The sequence below is a fragment of the Felis catus genome, chromosome C1 (assembly GCF_018350175.1).
Source record: "Felis catus isolate Fca126 chromosome C1, F.catus_Fca126_mat1.0, whole genome shotgun sequence".
In the NCBI taxonomy this organism is placed as follows: domain Eukaryota; kingdom Metazoa; phylum Chordata; class Mammalia; order Carnivora; family Felidae; genus Felis; species Felis catus.
The window spans coordinates 155,665,521-155,681,196 of NC_058375.1; the positions used below are offsets into that span (position 1 = coordinate 155,665,521).

General features: G+C 35.5%; 1 protein-coding gene across 1 annotated transcript in view; it reads left to right on the plus strand.

Moving 5' to 3' along the window:
* Window positions 1-15,676, plus strand: part of XIRP2 (xin actin binding repeat containing 2) — a 693,081-nt gene that overhangs the window by 154,264 nt on the left and 523,141 nt on the right. Inside the window, exon 5 of the mRNA XM_045033894.1 lies at window positions 11,526-11,579. The gene's annotated coding sequence lies outside the window, so the exon portion shown is untranslated. The remainder of the gene's footprint in view (window positions 1-11,525; window positions 11,580-15,676) is intronic.

Sequence of the window (15,676 nt, forward strand, 5' to 3'; positions counted from 1 at the left end):
TATTTATTTGCTTATTTACTTAGTTTGTTTTTCTACAAAATTGCTTCCTGAATATGACCTAAGCCATGTAAACCCTGAGCCTAATATACTCATCTGTAAATGAAGGAGTTGTCCAAAATGAACCCCAGTGTCCTTTTCAACTCTGAAAATCTGGGTTTTATTCTATCTTTCTCAGTAAATTTTGATTTTTAGGAATACTAAGTATTTTCTGTCTCCCCTCATTGCTGTGTGTGTGTGTGTGTGTGTGTGTGTGTGTGTGTGTGTGTGTGTGTGTGTGAGACTGTGACTTTTATTCTTACAGAATCTAAAACTGACCCTATTACGGAAGTAAGAGAGTTGTAGTTGCACAGATCAAATGAATATTCTATGATTCATTTTTCTGTAGATCCAAACATTGGCTATAGTGAGTTTCTTTCTCAAACTTTTGATTAAATTGCCTCAACATCTCCACTGTCATACTTTCCTTACCTTGTCAAATCAGAACAGCTCCTGAGTCTGCATATTCTAGAAGGGCAGCTTAACTACCAGAAGTCCTAATGTTAAATGATTTGTGATAACAGGAAGCTTTTCCTTTTGGTCCCGCCTCTCTGAATTCTCTTTTTTTTTTTTGGGGGGGGGGGTTGGTGAGAGAGAGAGAAGTTGGAGAGGGGAGAGAGGAGAGAGAAAGAGAGAATCTTAAGCTCTAGACCAGTGCAGAGCTCCATGTGGGGCTGGATATCTCATGACTGAGCCAAAATCGGGATCATGACCTGAGCCAAAATCGGGAGTGGGATGCTTAACCGACTGAGCTACCCAGGTGCTCCCAAATTAATTTTTTAAAATACTTTTATATTGTTTTCATCTTTGGCTGAGATGCTAGCCCAGGTAAAGTTTCTGCTAGGCTAAAGATACATTTTTAGTTTTTTTGTTTTTTTTTTTAATTGACAAGATAGCTCGAATACAAAATAATTCTAGAAAAGGAGTACTTTTTTTCTGCCTTAACCTTGACAAACTTTGTGATTTTAAAAAATTATTTTTATTTATTATTTAGCACTTTCCTGGCTGATTTTTAGTTTTAACAAAGAGGAAAATCTTATTCTTAACAAACGTAAGTATGACAGTCATGAATTTCAATCCTTTCTGACTATTGCGATTTTCCATATATTTCTGAAAAATATTTAGGACACCATGAAAAGGTCAAAAACAGTTGTCATACTTATCTGTTTGCCAATATATATATATATTTTTAAAGTTTTTATTTAAATTCAAGTTAGTTCACATACAGTGTAATGTTAGTTTCAGGTGTACAACACAGTGATTCATCTGTTTGCCAGTATTTATTGATATCCTGTTGTGCCAGGTTTTCTAAGTGATGGAAATATGTCCACTTTCTTTTTTTTTTTTTTTTAATTTTTTTTTTCAACGTTTATTTATTTTTGGGACAGAGAGAGACAGAGCATGAACGGGGGAGGGGCAGAGAGAGGGAGACACAGGATCAGAAACAGGCTCCAGGCTCTGAGCCATCATCAGCACAGAGCCCGACGCGGGGCTCGAACTCCCGGACCGCGAGATCGTGACCTGGCTGAAGTCAGACGCTTAACCGACTGCGCCACCCAGGCGCCCCTCCACTTTCTTTTTCTTATCCATTAATAATGTGTGGTAAGGGCCTATTTAGAATATATTTTGATCCATTCTTATTTTCAAGTCTCTGTGTCAACTCTGAACTGTGTTTTTAATGATACATAAAGTATATCTAATGTCTAGAAATGGCTTCCTAGGAAATAAAAACATATTCTGTCACTTAAACAAAAATGCCAAGCTATCACTGTATTTTTGTGTCTATGTAGTTTGAAAAATCAACACTAAATAGCTCTATGTGAAAGGGGTCTATTGATATTCTGAAAACTAGGCTGCCTTGGGTTGTGCTTTTCTAATTGCTTCTCATTGATTATCCCATACTTGTCATGGTTGAAATTGTTAGATAAACACTTTCTATCAATACAAACAGAAGATTTTGATTTGTTTTCTTTTGGTTTAATGAGTCAAAACTGAGTATTTATGTTACATAGACCTAAAATGGAGATCTACATTCATTTAACAGTTTGTGCAGTGTAGATGATTTATATTATCGGATTATGAAGTGGAGGAAGGAAAGGTAATAGTGAAAGGAATTTTACTGATGTGTTCAGGACTGGAAAACCCAAATCTCTGTTGCCTAGGGTCTGTCTTCTCAGGAAGACAAAAGTCACTCCAATCATTGTATCACAAGATAATGGCTACACAGTTTCATGGTGATTGATTTAGAAATCTCCCTGTCTTCCTCTCTCTAGCTTCATTCAGTCAGCCCTGCAGGGTCCCTAAGAATGATCAGCAGCAGCTTAGAGGCTCTGGCTCTTTAGAACTCGTGGCATCAGCTCTGTGGGATCCTCCTTTGATATCCTGTAACTTTACCTCTTTGTCTTTTGTTTCCCCAGAACTTGGGATGGTGGCTGCTTCTTGATGTTATTTTATCTGGGTTAACTCAGTATTAACTTAAGAGGAAAACCTTCCGTATCAAGGAGGTTGGACAATCAAAAAGTCAACTGCTAAAAAGCTTTTTAAGCTCTCTATCTGGAGCGGCTGTACTTTGTTTGGGACTCTGTGCAGCTGATTATGAAAGCTACAAGGACAAAAATGCTTCAAAATGGAAGAGTGGTGTCCTTATGTATCTCATGGCCTTACCACTAAATTCCTACTATCTAAATAACATTTGACTTTGTTTTGTAAGAACCAAATGTATTTGCTGTTTATTTTTTATAATATTACATGAATATCTCTTGGCATAAATGAACTCTTTAAAGCCTTTAAATTAATCCCAGTTTTATATCTTGCAGAAATTCCTAGAGCTGTGGAATGACAAAGATGCAATTATCTACATCCTAAGATGTTATCATCCAACAAAGAGGATTATTTTTTACTTTTGGCATGAAGTTGGGGTAGAGGGTGATCACCTAATTCAATCAGCAATTCTACTGATTTGAACTGAGTTTTAATCTTTCTAAGGACAAATCTACAGGTTAATTTCTAATTTATCCTTACTCTTAATTGTTAAAGCTCAAACTGCAAGCTTTCAGTATTTATTAGTGACCCATCTCTGTAGTGTCTGTGAATGACAAATTTGGTCTTCTTTGCCTGTATTAATAATAACAAGAGGTCTATTAACCTTCTCAGCTTTTTAACCACCCTTCTTATTCAAGCTCTTTTACTTGGCTTCTCAGCCTCTTAGTCACCAGCTGCAAATAGGTGAAAAGATATCTCAAATAATGTACTCACTTCTATATTTTCCTTTTCTTGATTTTGGGCCCTTAGGTCCTTGATGTCAGGTTGGCTCTCTGAGGTCATTGAATCAATTTTGTTTATTTAGTTGAAGATTTTATCCACTTTTTTTTAGTTTCCTGTTTCAGCAGGACAATTGGTCTGTTAGCTTATTTCACCATTACTATAAACAGAAATCCCATTTATTGATTTAAGCAAAAGAGCAATCATAAATCCATCAAGGTACCTGGCCAAACTGCTATTTGATCCCTAAAAAGAACAAAGTGACGAGAACAAAGATCATGGAGAGTCAGAAAAAACAGACTTGAATAAAACTTTCACTTAATTTTAACTCACATTTTTCACTTTTAACAGGGTAATAAGGATCTCTACAAATCAAAAGAAGAGTATGGGAAAACAATTTGTTCATTGTTGCATGTCCTGTAAATAACAGTTGTATATAATTATTACCATGTTTTTCCAAAAAGTAATTCCTTGTGATATAGACTACTTGTGAGAAGAGTTTGGGGATTGAGAGAAGTAGAGAAAAGAGTTATATGATTATAAAATGAAAAAACTTGAATAGATGCTCTACATCTTGCTAAAAAATATTTCTAATATCAAATCAAAAGAATAAGCTATGTCCTGGACAAATCAGTACCTTTTAGGTTTGGGTCAATTAATGTAAATTTAATTAGACCTTCTCATATATGATCCAAATTAAGTAACTCAAAGTTTACAATGAAAGCTTATACCTTTTTACGGATAGTTTTTGAGTATTAAAATGGTATCCATTGGCCAAGCTATATTCTAAACCCTTCTTTTATTCTTAATTTGGTACAACCACCCTGTAATACAGTTACTATGTTTATTTCCATTTTATATATGAGAAAATCAAGGTATGTAAGTTAAGCAAGTTGTCTAATATTTGTAAGTAGTACAGTCAAGATTTGAATCCTCAGTCAAGAGTCTACATTCTTTTTTTTTTTTAATGTTTGTTTTTGAGACAGCATGTGCATGCGGAGGAGGGGCAGAGAGAGAGGGAGACAGAGAATCTGAAGCAGGCTAAGGAATGTGAGGGCAAAGCCTGATGTGGGGCTAGAATTCACAACTGTGACCTCGTGACCTGAGTTGAAGTCCATGTACTCAATCGAGTGAGCCACCCAGGTGCCCAAGAGTCTACATTCTTAACCATCATTCTATATTGCCCTTGTGTCAAATGACTTAGAAAAAAAATACAGAATAAAAGTGACATTTAAATAGAGATGGTAGAATTTACGCATTTAAATTATCAAGGAGAGACAGTTGCTATAATATATACAATTGGTGGGATTTTTGGTTTTCATTCAGTTGATGTTAAGATAAACTGATATGAATTGCTGATTAGTTTAAATAAGGGTTCATTAAAATATCTATAACATATTAACAAGAATAATCCTTTATTTAACAGAGAAAGGTACAAAACATTTTGTCTTTTAAAAATTATCCAACAAAGGGACACCTGGGTGGCTCGGTTGGTTGAGCGACTGACTTTAGCTCAGGTCATGATCTTGTGGTTTGTTAGTTTGAGCCCCGCATTGGGCTCTGTGCTGACAGCTCAGAGCCTGGAGCCTGCTTTGGATTCTGTGTCTCTCCCTCTCTCTGCCCCCTCCCCTGCTCATGCGCTCTCTCGCTCTCTCGCTCTCTCGCTCTCTCGCTCTCTCGCTCTCTCGCTCTCTCGCTCTCTCGCTCTCTCGCTCTCTCGCTCTCTCGCTCTCTCGCTCTCTCGCTCTCTCGCTCTCTCTTTCAATAATAAATAAATGTTAAATTTTTTTTAATTATCTAACAAGGAAAAGAAGGAAACTACATAAATAATTATTCTTCAAAGTGTAGTTTAAGATTATAAGGTTTAATTTAGAATTTATTCTGATGGTGTTACAAAAATTAGGAGATATTGCTAAATTTCTGTTGATTTGGCATGACACAAAAGATGAATTATTTTATATCCTAGAAAGACTGTCATAACTTGTGGATAAGATTGGATTCTGAATGCGGGTCCCATTATATATTAACCACTACACTAGTTTTCATAGATACTGTATAGATATGGTAGACCTCTTACATAAATTATTTATAATTATAAAGTTTTGTGAACTGAATTATGCTACAAATTAGTAGTAATTTAGCTTTTATGTACCTAAACATTTATTTATAGATTATGAATTATATGCCAGCATAAAAGTTGTCACTAGTAGTAGTTAATCAAGGTATTTGTTGATTTGCTTATGTTGTATAAAAGAAGCTGTCCTTTCTCCTCTCAAAAACCATCACAATCTGGTAATTTTTTTTTTTTTTTACCAAATATGGAATAGCTTCCTTAGCAACTATCATTAATCAGGTTATCGATCTCTGCTTTTTTGATTAAGGTTAATCTTTTATAATAGAAAACAAATTCCCTTAAACTCAAAATTCTTTCAACATTTAAATAGTACTTAATAGTATTTAAAGAATAAGTTATAGTGATAGGGATAACCATAAGGTCTTTTATATCCTTTAAAACCGTGAACTCTAAAGCCAGGAGATTTTTAAAAATACAGATTTCCAAGTTTCATACCATGGGCTTTTATCCACTAGGTATATGGCTAGGTATACCATAACCATACAGCTTTGGAACCACTCCTTTTTGAGGTACCATAGCATAATCAAGCTTTGGACTACATAAGACACCTAGGTTCAACCCAAGTTCTGCTGTGTCCTACCTGTGTAATGTTGGGCAACATATTGAACTTTTCTATGTCTGTTTGCCTCAATCTCCTTTAAAATGCAGATAAAAATAACTATCCTTATGGTACGCAGTAAAGACTATGAAGAGCAATGTATATTAAGCATCCAGCACAAACAATAAGTAATTGACTCAATAAAGAAAAGCCATTATTGCTCTGAGGTGATTTCCCCTCAATAAAGACTTCCCCTACAATAAGAATGACATTAATCCACTTCTTCTTCTAGAAATTTCACTTAAGGAATATCCATGAACATGCAACTTCAGGTAATCTGTAGGAAAAATAGTAGTGCATTTTTTGAAGGTGAAATAATGAAGCAACATCAAATGGTTCTAAACAAGGATACACAATGAATCAGGAAGACTGAGATTACACTCTGGAGTCAAATCCTTGCCTTTATCTTGATTCTACAAAGTACTATAATCTAAATCTGCCCTCCCCCCCCCCCTTTTTTTTTCATGTTTAAGGAATACATCTTTCTGGCACTGAAAAAAAGAGTCTGAGTAGAAATAGTGCAGTGTGGTCCTGATGTCCATTCTCTGGCACATCCTGATGAAGTATTGAAACACAGATGATTAGTTTACTGAATGCTTCTGTAGGAGACTGTATTCTGCACTGGTAGTTAGAAGTAGAGAACGGTGTGGAGGCAAATTTGTTGACACTAAGAATATAAGATGAATGGAAGAGTTATTAGTCACCATACTACCAACTGTCCTGACATTTAATGCTATGGATAGTCTCAAGTACAGTGACAATATCTGTCTAAGGATGTGCTTAGGCTGTCTGTGGTATAAATCAGTGCATCTCACCATTGGAAAGATGTTTCGAATGTTTTCTTTCTTTGGTTTTCTTTTCAGATGACGCTAAACCAGTTGGACTTTATTTAAATGTAAATTAAGCTTGCAAATCTTAAACATCATTCTATCTAGATTTCATGTTACTATCTATAGCTTTGTTCATTTTTGGAGTTCAAATGTTATGGTTTTATTGAGATATTTGCAAAAGGTCATGGTCTGGGAATCCTGTATGATCTTAGATTGAATAAATCTATATTAGTAACATGTCAAAAATAATGGTTGTGAGTGATCTCTGAATGTCATTGAGATACCGTGTCTTCCTTCCTCCCTCTTGCTTTTACCTTTCCTACTAGTGTAGTCTGACAGGTAGATGTGTTGCTTGTAAGTACCATGGGGCTATTCCAAGGAATCCTCTCAAAAATGGTCAGTGGTTTTGAACAGCTATACTGGAATTCCAGCTGGCTTTAACTTATTCTGAGGCAGTAATAGTGAATCTAAATACCTAAAAGAGCTTGCTTATTTTCTTGGAAGGATTGTAGAATGGGTTTTTAGTTTTAAAGAAGATGTGGTTTTTATATACAATGGAATACTACTTGACAATGAGAAAGAATGAAATATAGCCATTTGTAGCAACATAGATAGAACTGGAGAGTATTATGCTAACTGATATATGTCAGGCAGAGAAAGACAGATACCATATGTTTCCACTCATATGTGGACCCTGAGACTTTAACAGAAGCCCATGGGGGAGGAGAAGGGGGGAAAAATTACAGAGAGGGAAGGAGGCAAACCATAAGAGACTCCTAAATACTGAGAACAAACTGAGGGTTGATGTGGGGTGGGGGAGAGGGGAAAGTGGGTAATGGGCATTGAGGAGGGCACCTGTTGAGATGAGCACTGGGTGTTGTATGGAAACCAATTTGACAATAATTATATTATATCTATGTATACATATATATGTGTATATATATATATATATTCTGATTAAAGTTCTGATTAAAAAATATTTTAATACTTTTAAAAAAGTAATAGTTTTAATTCATGCACTAGGATAATCAGAGTACCTGAACTAGACCATCTCAGCCCTTTTACTATTAAGGTGACTATATGGCATTTGTAGTTTGTTAGTACATTTATCTATTTCTTCTAGTGTTCCTCACCTGGTAAGTACTAGAAATATCTAATCTTTCAAAACAACCAGATAACTTTACCTTTTACTAATATTATCTATCCCAGCATTGTGTGGATTAGATGATGGCACTACCACACTGCCTCGTTCTTAACTGGCAAATGCGTAGAGAAAAAGCATTTCTAGCAGCACTGACAAAGTCTTTCCTTAGATACTGGACCTCTCAGTGACCCTTCAACTCCATGGCCAGAAGACCTGGAGAAAATTCCAAGTAGCTTGTCATTAAGCATAAATTGAATTCACCAGTGTGTCTTAGAAAAAAAAAATTCCTCTACTCTCCTAGGTTCTCTTTGGTGGTGGTGGTGGTGGGCACTGCAAATTACACTCACAAAACTAGTTAGCAAGGGAAAAGTAGATTTAATCACATCGACACACACATAAAGAAATGTGACTCAAAGGGCAGTTACAATATGGGGCTTATATGCCATCTAATAGGCGAAGGGAAGAGGACATAAAGCACTTAAGAGAATGGACGGGCGATAGGATAGTTTTGAGACCACATCTGTTTCAATATGGTGCCAGCTTCTCATCTCAGAGGATTAGAGGATTAGAGCTATTCTCCAAAGGAGTTTATGAGGAGTTCTGAGTTCTCTTAGGCAGGTAAGGGATTTCAGAAACTCAAAAGCCTTCCACTCAAAATAACTTTTATGCACAGTGGCATGTTCTGGACCCTTTCAAGTGTTATGGGTTGAATTATATCTCCCAAAAAGGTAGGTTTAAGTCTTCACCCTGCCATCTGCGAATGTGATGTTATCTGTGAATAGGGGTTTTGTGTATATGATAAAGTTAAGTTCTTTAGTGTGGGCCCTAATCCAGTATTCTTAGTTTTCTTTTAAGAAGAGAAAAACACCATATGAAGGTACAGACACACAGGGAAAACACCATGTGATAACAAAGGTGGATATTGGAGTAATAATAGTTACAAACCAAGGAATGCCAAGGATTGATAGCCATCACTAGAACATAAGACATAAGAGAGACTTTTCCCTACAGGTTTCAGAGGAAGAATGGCTCTGGTGTGTTGACTTGGGGCCTCTAGACTCAAGAATTGTGAATCCATCCATTTATGTTGTCTTAAGTCACCCAGTTTGCGATGCTTTGTTATGGCAGGTCTGGGAAACTAATACAACCAGGTATACAGAACCTAGAAGTGGTCTCTTTTTTACCACAGCATGTTTAATAATTTTAAAAGTTACATAAGCCCACCCTATAGCTTTGCATAATCTCTCTCTCTCTCTCTCTCTCTCTCTCTCTCTCTCTCTCTCTCTCTCTCTCACACACACACACACACACACACACACACACACACGCATGTTAAACTTCAAAAGCAGGTTTGATGAGTCTAATAGACCAAGGGAAAGACTGAAATTCTTAAGAAAAGTTCACGCAAAAGTTAGCCCAATTTGAGACGTTTTTATGAGCACAGTAAATCATTTACCTGATTCATAAATGTATGCTATAATGTATTCATAAACAAATGATAAATTGTTCAAAAGGGAGCAAGTCATAGATTATACATTCATCTCTGCATCTTATTATTACCACATATAAATCAATTCAAGATTCAAGTGTTTAGAAGCACCATAAACAGTGGCATACTAAAATACATGAGGGTATGACGAGTGATACGTTTTTCTGCAGGTGGTTATTAAATTCTTCCTATGTGAAAGACACACTTTATTTTTTAATTTAAATTCAAGTTAGTTAACATACAGTGTAGGCTTGGCTTCAGGAGAGTAGAATCCAGTGATTCAGCTCTTACATAGGATACCTAGTACTCATTCCAACAAGTGCATTCCTTAATGTCCATCACCCATTTAACCCACCTCCCCACCCACCTCCCCTCCAGCAACTCTCAGTTCTCTGTATTTAAGAGTCTTTTATGGTTTGCCTCGCTCTCTGTTTTTATCTTATTTTCCCTTCTCTTCTGCTATGTTCATCTATTGAGTTTCTCAAATTCCACTTGAGTGAAATCATATGATACCTGAAGGACACATTTCAGATAAATAAATGTGGAAAATGTGTGGTTTTCAAGAAGTATAAATGAACAGGACCGAAGATAGTAAGAAAAGAGCTTGCACATATGGGTGAAAAAGGAAAGGTGTATACAAGAAATAGAAATTGGCTCCAATTTAATAAACATAAGGCTTATGAACAGAAGAGTGAGAAATAAGGTTAGGGTAAATTGGAGAAGGATCATGGGAGACTCTGAATAGCTATTGATAATATCTAACATTAATTGAACATTTACCATTAACCCTATACTTGCTATGCATTACCAGTTATTTGATCATCAAAGTAGCACATCGTTGCTAATATTGCAACGATGTAGGTCAGGATATAGAGGCGCAAAAATGCTAGACAATTTGCCTAAGGGTAATACTCTGGACTCCAAAGGACTTGAATCTAGCCAATCTGTGCACAGAGGTCTTAATTATTGTACGTTATAGGCATTCTAAAAGGATGGCAAATTGAGAACTAAATAATCTGACATTTTTTGTATGCAATGATGTATAATAGCTAATTATAGATGAATATATAAAGAAAATGTGATAGGGACGTCTGGGTGGCTCAGTTGGTTAAGCATTAAACTTTGGCTCAGGTCATGATCTCACAGTTCGTGAGGTCAAGCCTCACATCGGGCTCTGTGCTGACAGCTTAGAGCCTGGAGCCTGCTTCGGATTCTGTGTCTCTCTCTTCTCTCTTCCACTCCCTCATGCTCTGTCTCTCTCAAGAATATTTAAAAATTTAAAAAGAAAATGATACATGTACACAATAGAATATTACTCAACTGTTACAAAGAACGAAGTCTTGCCATTTGTGACAACATGGAGCTAGAGGGCATTATGCTAAGTAAAATAAGTCAGGTAAATTCTGTATTGCACCTATATATGGAATCTAAAAACAAGTCATGGTGATGTAATGTACAGCATGGTCACTAAAGTTAAAAATACCACATTGTATATTTGAAACTTGCTAAGAGTAAACTTAAAGATTCTTATCACAAGAAAAGAAGACTGCTTTGTAACTTTGTGTGGTGATGGATATTAACCAGACTTAACTGTGGTGATCATTTTGGAATGTATACATACACATATATGCATAAGCCTATATATATATATACACATATATATACATATGCACACATATATACATATGCACACGTATATACATATGCACATGTATATTTACATACACATATATACGTATGCACATATATATACACACATATACATATGCACATATACACACACATATACACATGCACATATATACATATATATGTATGCACATATATACATACATACACATATATACATATGCACATGTATATATACACACACATGTACGTATGCACATATATATTATACATACATATACATACACATGTATATACATATGTACACATACTTATGCATATCAAATTTTTATGTTGTGTATCTGAAACTGTTATATTTAAATTATACCTAATGTAACATATTTTTATATTCTATCTTAATACAGAAAAGCACCATTGATAGAAAGAAAAGCTAATTATAACGGAGTACTTACTATGTGGTAAGTGCACCCTGATAATCACTTTGCATGCATCATTTAATTTAATCATCACATAGCCCTGTAAGTCAGGGCATTGAGGATTTTAGAGCTAAAATAGTGACATTTACCAAAAGATGAAAGTAATGCCTTGGGGAAAATATCTGGCATATTGTATACCGAATCAATGTGAAAAAGTAAGAGAAGTGAGAAAACCATTTATGACACTGTTTTAATGATACAGGCAAGAGAAATGAGGGTCTAAATTTTGGGTAATGAAAGTGGGAGAAGATAAACAAATATGAAACATTGTAGAAATAGCATAGATATTATATGGCAACTAATCATCGTAAGAGGGAAGAGATGGTGAAAATCATTGATGAAGCTTAGATTGAGAACCTGGGTAAAAGAACAGTGGTGCCAGTGAGACCATAGGGGACATAGAGGGAACTAGAAGAAAGGGTGAAGATGTTCTGTCATGCACACATTAATGAAGTCGATGGAGCTGTTCAGTGGGAATAGTTTAGGCATTGAGAAGCATTGGCAAAAGCTCAGAGAATCTTCAAGATTGGGAAGATAATCTTAGGAGTTATCTACATAGAAAGCAAAACTAAGATTGGAGTCAGAACTAACACAGGACAGAGATGGGGTGGAGAGAGAGAGGCTCTAAGGGATTGCTACCAGCTCCTTAAGTAGAGGAGTCTTCTCATTTAACTTCCTCTTCTTGTTCTTCTGCCTTTTTCCTCCCCATTAACACCCTCCTTCTGATCCTAGTATCAGTATATAGTATATACTAGTATCAGTATATAGTATATACTAGTATATACTAGTATATAGCTAGATGATCAAAGAATGAAAGGACAGTGGAGTGAAAGAATGAATGAATAAGGGAGAGCTGTAAAATACTTATACAATTATGTAAAAGTAAAGTCAGAAAAAGAGAAATTGAAAAATAGCGAGAAAGGAATTTAAAATATGATTTAGCCTATAAATTATTGTGCTATATAGATCTTAATTACAGGTGTAAGTTTCCTTCCACAAAGTTACACATAAATATTTCTTACAAATTTGATCTCATAAATCAAATGTATTAGAAGACTTTCTTAATAGTAGGAATATTGTCATTATCCCTAGAATAAATTGAAAATGCATCCCACGTTAATATTTTGAATACATTTACATCATATAATATCGTATAGTTTCACTTGTTCAGAAATTATTCCTCTTCCTAGGAGAAAGTTGCTTTTCTCTTGTAGCATATTTAATAACTCTCGGTATATAAAAAAAAATTCCTTCTGTGAACCCATGTCCCTATTTCTTGAGTTTCTTTCTTTTCTTTTCTTTTTTTTTTATATTTGTTTATTTTGAGAGAGAGAACGAACGAACAGGGGAGAGTCAGAGAGAGAATCCCAAACAGTCTCTGCCTGTCATCAGAGCCCAACAGGGGGCTTGAACTCCTGAACTGTGAGCTCATGACCTGAACCAAAATCAAGAGTCAGAAGGTTAACCAACTGAACCACCCCGGCACCCCTTGAGTTTTTTGATAAAAGAGAAAAGTTATCAAAGTAAAATTTAAGACCTAAAAGCTTATATTTTATAATATATATAATTTATTCTCATAGTCACATGTATATGAATATACCTTGTATATTTTATAGCTGTATATAATTTATGTATTTGTCATTTCTCATGTGTATCAATGCACATGTATACAAAAACCTTTATATATATTATGCCTCATATATGTATATAAATAACAACCTGTCATCTTCTACATAATATACACATCTCTTCTAACATATTTTATTTCTCTAATATATAATTTGCTCTACCATGTATCCATTTTGATGCTTTCTATGCGAGTTCCTTCAAACTAAAATCTCACACCTTTATGAAAGCTGAATCTCTCAGATTTTTCTGAGTATTGAGTACTGACTTGTGTTTCAGCATAATCATACTGTCGCCAAGGCCTTTTTCTATATTCAGTTTATAAACCACTGTAGGTAGTTCATCACATTCCATGTGCAATATTTTCTTTCTTCCCAAAATGTGATCCCACAAGTTACAGGTGCATCTGTACAATCTGACTGTTAGGATGTCTTTTATGGGAGGTAGGCAAAGTCTGCTAAGACAACACTCTTCTGTCTTCTTTTTCACTCTTAGAAATAAAGTGATTTTTCACTTTGTTTTAAATACACATTCCCTGCCAAAAGGATAATACAAGTGGAAGTTTTTAAGGGTGCTGTAGGTATTCTTAGAGTTGCAGAGTTCTTAGGGTGAGAAGAAAGAAAATAGATCTCTTCATGAAGTTACTTATTTTACTGAAGGGGAAACTGAGTCTCAGAAAGAGTAAATGACTTTCCAAATCTTCACAGTCATCCAAAGATGGCTAAATTCGGACTAAAATTGAATTTTATTATTTCTCATTTGCTTTGTTGCCTCAGTGACACACATATTGAACCCCATTTCCCAATTACACTTAACTTACATGAGTTTCATTTTACTGAAAGAAAAAAAATAGTCTAATAAGAAAACTTACCCTTTTTCCTTTGTATTTTGAGTTCACACTTACAAATGGTTCTAGATGGTGTATGAACATAAATCAGAGCATCAGATTTTCTTAGCTCCTCCCTCTTTCATCCAGTGTGCTTACTTTCCTGGCAGCTGAGTCTCGATGCCCTTTCTATCCTTCTCACATGCAGGATACTTAACCAAAGTCAAGATAATAGAGATGGTGGTAATTTTATAAATGCCTATCTGTTATAAAAGCAGCTCTGCAGGCGTTAGTCTGTATTTTACTTTGTAACTTTTGTATTTCTGTGGAAGTTACACTGTTCCTTCTTTTCAGCTTGTGTGATGCTCTTTTTCTCTTGGTAACACTGAATTCTTTATAATGGACTGTGTTAAGTTTGTACACAGACAAAAGTTACAATCTGTGAGCAAGCATCATTCTCATTCTGTAACTTGTTTTATTTTAAAATGTTAGTTGAAGAAATTCAAAGTGAACCATCATTTTTAAGCCAATATTGTGTTTTCGCTAAGATATTGAAGGATACAGAAGCAGTTCCTGCTTTGATGGAGCTCATGATCCAGTATAGCAGGTAAAAATTTAACTCAGTTTTAAAATAAGTAAACAATGCCATATAGCACAAAATGCAATGGGAGGTAGAGAAAGGCCAAATAATGATAAAAAATGAATAAAAATAAGATTGTTTAAACAATCGTTTTACCCAAGAGAAAATCCGTCTTGAAATGCCCAATACATAGCAGAGGTTTGCATTTTTCAGTCTGGGTTTCTCTTCTAAATCAAAGAACACAGGAAATGCTTGAGTGACTTCCCTCAGTTCTCCCAGAGGTGGTATGTGACTAGTACTATTCTAGACTCAGAGGAGAAATGGTAATTCATTGCTTATCATGGATGCCTTAGGACATTGGGGTTTAATTTTTTCATGGATTCTTAGGCAACTCAAGTATCTCTCTAGAAAGGCCAGAGTATTTAATCATGTTGGGATTGGTCTTTAAAGGGAGATGGCTCAGTTGTCCTAATTTTCTGTGTGAAGAGCAGCTCAAAGGGAGCCATGTGGATCAAAAAGGGAGAGTTTGGTGGAGATGAGAGTCTAAGTTTTCTTACATTTACAAACAATTCGGTCTGACAAAAAGAAAAGTATGAAAGTGGAATCCTAGATACTGGCAGTCTTGAGTATAAACCTAAAGAGTCTGTACATATATTAAGACAATGCAATCATCATGTTCTGTCACATCCTCTGCAGTAATTTGACTCAAGTTGAAATACGTTTCCAGAACACAAATTAGAATTGGCCCCACACAGTGTGATTTCTAGTGCCCATTTCAAGAACAGCAAGAATTTAGCATTTGTTGCGATCTGTTGAAGCCAAGGCCATTGAACAATTCATTACCCTGCCAACCAAGTTGCCCAGTAGCCTGTGTTTAGGTGAATTGAAAAGAACCATGTGATGACTGTTGACTTTTAGCAACAGATCTGTCTGCTCTAGGGGCTTTGACTCTGTACCTGGCAGAAGGTTAGAGCCAATTCTTTTTCTTGTAGTTCACTTGTGCTCTCTTCAGAGCTTCCCTGCCGGGCTTTTCTATGCATAGCTCCC